Source organism: Propithecus coquereli, unplaced genomic scaffold, assembly GCF_000956105.1.
Source record: "Propithecus coquereli isolate 6110/MARCELLA unplaced genomic scaffold, Pcoq_1.0 Scaffold644, whole genome shotgun sequence".
NCBI classification, from domain to species: Eukaryota; Metazoa; Chordata; class Mammalia; order Primates; family Indriidae; genus Propithecus; species Propithecus coquereli.
Window position 1 is genome coordinate 801,305 of NW_012152441.1, and position 4,730 is coordinate 806,034.

Sequence of the window (4,730 nt, forward strand, 5' to 3'; positions counted from 1 at the left end):
TTTTTTTTGTTTGTTTTTACAGTTTTTTAAACTTTTTTTCCCTCCCTTAATGTAGGAATGTAGCATATCCTTATCAAAAGAAAATAAGAAATGCAACAGTATATTTTGGTGGTGTCTGCTCACCCTGTTGACTTGAGGCCTGAATTCCCCAGGAACATTGTTCAGTTCCGTCCTATAATACCTGCCTCTTTTTCAAACCCATTGCTCTTTTCTTTTTTAATGCATAAATTTTTAATATGTATCTTTTTTTAAAATAAAATCACAATACCATTATCACACCTAAAAAATGTTTGCAACAGGAATGTCAAGTTAATTTCTGCATTATATGTGGCATGTTGTTTTTTGTTTTGTTTTGAGATGGGGTCTTGCTATGTGGACTGGACTCAAACTCCTGTCCTTGAAGGATCCTCCTGCCTCAGCTTCCCAAGTAGCTGGGACTACAGATGTGCACCACCATGCCCAGCTTACTCCTGGCATGTTTTTGACATTGTTTAAATGTTTATTGATGAACAATTAGTTGAATTTGATTACTAATATATTTGTATCATTTGGTGAATTTTAGTCTCATGTCTGCAATCTGACTTCATAGATTTGTGAATTTGGATTAAATGGATTTTAAAGTATCCTGGCAGAACCAAAGAGCCCCCTTTTTAGAAGCATGTGTCTGTATGGAGTGGAAATGGGGTGTTCTGTCCTGTGACAGTTTGGGGTGAGGTTATGGAGGGGAACACTGAGCTGGAGGTTGGCCCTGGGCTCTCGTAGAGCTGCTGCCTCCAGTCGCAGTGGACTCTGCAGGCCTCTGAGCCTTGGTTCCTTTGTGTTTGAGCGAGATCGGTGTGCTGGCCTGGCTGGGTGGCTGTGACGCTGACTGGTACGCACTGACGTGTGTGTACTGCGTAAACCACAGAGTGCTTTCAAGTGGGAAGACAGTTTTCAGAACTAAACTGTTTTCAATGCACATCACATTGCTACCTCGTAATTTAAAACAAATTCCCTGTACAAAGAAAAAGAAATAATGCTCTAAATGGACGCAGGCAGGCAGGCCTGTGTTTTCCCATGAAGTGTCTGTGATTGGTAAGTGAAAGGCACAGAGATGCTTTTCACCCTCCCATGGCACACTGCCAGATCAAACCCCTCCAAACCAGAACTGGCAGAAGTTTCCTGCATGCAGGTGGAGGGACCTGAAGCTCTCACGTTGGGGTCACATCTAGTCAAAGGGTCTGCCATCGGAGCAGGACCCGGGGCTGGAGAACATGCTTTGCCTTACTCCGTCAGAGTTCCAGTTTTCTGCAGCACACGCGTTCCCGGAGGACAGCTGCCAGCGGAGACGTCAGGGGCCGGGCGTTCTCAGAAGTGCACCCTCTCGGGGAACCACCTGGCTCTGCAGCTTTGTGGTTTCCTTGAATCCAGTCACCAGGCAGAACTTTGCAACAGACAGTAATAAACTGTTGCTTGAGTAATTCCTGTGTTTTTTAGTATGTCAAGAAGCCAAAGTTAATTATCCATTTCCAGTCCTTATTTCAGTTTTAAAAGCGAGGAATCTGCTATTTAATTGTAACAGTGCCGAGACCTGTTCTAAGTGCGTTCCATGTATTATCGGGGTCTCAGACAATCCTGTGAGCACACGCTCCCGTTATCCCCGTGTTGCACACAAGGAAGTTGAGGCGCAAGGAGACTCTGGGCTACCCGAGGTCTCGTGGCGTGAGTGGTGGATCCCGCGTGTGAGCCCTGGCGTTGCGGCTCAGCAGTCGTATTTTAATCCCTGTCTTGCATCTGTAAAATCTCAATTCTCATGTGTTAACTAAAAAAAAAAACTTTTTATAGTCAAATACTTGTTAAAAAGAGAAAGTCTTAATTACCATATAAAATTTGAGTCATTGTATCCTTTAATGTCGTGTTTAAGTGCACCATTGTTTCAGAATGTGCTTTGTTTCAGAAATTAGTTTTGTGACCTGTTGACAAGATACGAAAGTATTTCAAGGTTGCTAATCCATTGCTAGCACCATAGTCATTTTTGCTTTTGGTAGAGGGACCACTAAAAACTTGCAGGTCATGCTCTCACTTTTCAGCCAAGCAGAAGAGAGAGTCAGGAAATTTAAGTTCTGTCTTGAGAGGCTAGGGAAGCGCTCGGGAACGCCGGCCCGTGCCGTTCATTGGCGCGGCGCTTGCATGCCTGCGATCGACGTAGGCCGTTACGGCCCTGAGAGGGGGAAGCGGTCCCCGAAAGCCCCCGCCTTACGCTGTGAGATAGGCCTGCACGGCCAGTCTTGTTCAGGTGGCTTCGTGTGTTATTCCACGGGCGTCTCTTGGCTCCAGGACCCCCCACAGATACCAAAATCTGAAGTTGCGCAAGTCCCTGATTTAAAATGGCATGCTATTTGCATATAACCTGTGACATCCTCCATTCACTTTAAATCATCTCTAGATTACTTATCATTCCTGATACAGTGTAAATGCTATGGAAATAGTTGTTACATTGTTTAGCGAATAATGACCGCAAAAGCCCACACATGTTCAGCAGAGAAGCAGTTTTTTCTTCTCTGAATATTCTCAGTCGGCAGTTGAATCCTCAGACGCAGAGTCTGCAGATGCGGAGGGACAATCGCACTTGTCTTCCAAGGAAAGCCACTGTGAAAACTGTCAGTGCGCTGGCTGCCTGCCTCTAGACATCGTGAGACATTTAATGAAAACAGTCGATGAGGCAAAGCTGCGCTGACACTCAGCGAGTATGAGTCCCTGTGATGGCGTTATCGCCCAAGGCACGCGGTTTCCGTGCTGCCAAGTGCAGCCTGGTGTCGCTGGCAGCAGCTGCAGATCATCAGGGGAGCTTCCTTCCGCGTCACAAAGAGAAGGCTGGGCCTGTGCTGCAGCAGGGCGGCAAGTGGCTCTTGACAAAAAGCAAAATGAGTTACTGTTGTCTGTTAGCCCTTCTGGGGCATTCTGCCAGTAACTGGCAGGAACTAAGGAAGTCCTCATTTCATGTGATAGAGAAATGATTCCTTTCAAACAAAATTTCTAAGTCATTTCGTTGTTAATCCCGTTTCAAATTTTCTATCCATTTTCAGTAGGTAATAAATCATCCTATGCTGTAGTTTTACTGTTCTTTACAATTAAAACAATCCCCACAACAAGCTTTGGGAGATTCAGTTGTTATTCTTCTATTCAATGTGGCCTATCTCAGCTAAGCCTTATTTTAAGTTAATTTTTCATACTTGGAAAATTCATGTTCAAAATAAAGACAGATTAATGATCAGGTGAGTGGGCTGGCAGGGTTGAAGGCCAGCCTCCCGCATAGCTGGTAGGCCTTTCTGAGCTGTGCCGGGTTGGTTTAGAGGGGCAGGGACAGAGAGATCAAGCTGGCACGTACCCCCACCCCGTGTTACGTTTAACATGCCCGGGAGCTCTGTGCGAGCTCCGAGAGTGACCCGCATCGGCGCCGACGCTCGGGAGCCCGAATGCAGATTCCAGGCCAGCACAGATTCCCACGGGGTGCGGTGCTGGTCATACCGGGGTGGCCGTGTTCGGGGCACGGAGGCGGTTCTGGTGGGGGTGGTCGTGACAGGGCTGGGTGGGAGTTCGGGGTGGTTTACAGACTCCCCTGCCGCTCTGGCTCTTCGGCCATTGCCTCCCGCAGTGCCTGTTTCTTTTCTCTCTCTTTTTTTTTTTAAATGTGGAACACTTCATGAATTTGCGTGTCATCCTTGCGCAGGGGCCATGCTCATCTTCTCTGTGTCGTTCCAATTTTAGTGTATGTGCTGCCGAAGCGAGCACTAACAGTGCCCATTTCTGATTGATTGTTATTCCTCAGTTTTCTTTGATCATTTCTTTCTTTCTTTTTTATCAGAGACAGGGCCTCTCTCTGTTGCCCAGGCTACAGCACAGTAGTGTGATCACAGCTCACAGCTCAGATCACTATAACCTTGAACTCCTGGGCTCAAGCCATCCTCCTGCCTCAGCCTGCTGAGCAGCTGGGGCGACAGGTGCATGCTACCATGCCCGGCTAATTTTTTTTTTTTTTTTCAGAGATGGGGTCTCACTATGTTGCCCAGGCTGGTCTAGAACTCCTGGCCTCAAGAGATCCTCCTGCCTTGGCCTCCCAAAGTGCTGGGATCACAGCATCAATGGGCCTTTTTGATCATTTTCTTTCAGTCTGTTAAACACAGGTTTCTGAACTCAGAAAACAATTAAAAACCCATTTGGATACCATTAAGATAGGGTGGTTAGGAGGACATTTTTCCAGCTTAAACAAGTAGGCTTGAGATATTTTTAGTGTAGAATAGACTACTAGACACAAAGACTCTGGATTTAGAGGCTGTTCATCTGTAATATTTTTTTTTAAATTTGGAATTTTAAATTTGAAAAGTAATTTAATTTGTAAAAACTTGTCCTATATTTTTCTTCTAATCTGTATGGTTGGAAAAGATTTATTACCACCTGAGGAAATTGAATGAAATTAGCTCTAATCATTATATTATTTGAGGCCAGGCGTGGTGGCTCACCCCTGTAATCCTAGCATTCTGGGAGGCCGAGGTAGGGAGGATTGCTTGAGCTCAGGAGGTCGAGACCAGCCTGAGCAAGAGGGAGACCCCGTCTCTACTAAAAACAGAAAAATTAGCCACGCATGGTGGCATGGGCCTGTAGTCCCAGCTACTTGGGAGGCTGAGGCAAGAGGATCGCTTGAGCCCAGGAGCTTGAGGTTGTAGTGAGCCACGATAATGCCACTGCACTCT

The 4,730-nt window shown here is 46.1% G+C and overlaps 1 protein-coding gene across 2 annotated transcripts in view; it reads left to right on the top strand.

Moving 5' to 3' along the window:
* Window positions 1-4,730, top strand: part of NDUFV3 (NADH dehydrogenase (ubiquinone) flavoprotein 3, 10kDa) — a 17,476-nt gene that overhangs the window by 6,912 nt on the left and 5,834 nt on the right. The gene's annotated exons all lie outside the window — the stretch shown is intronic.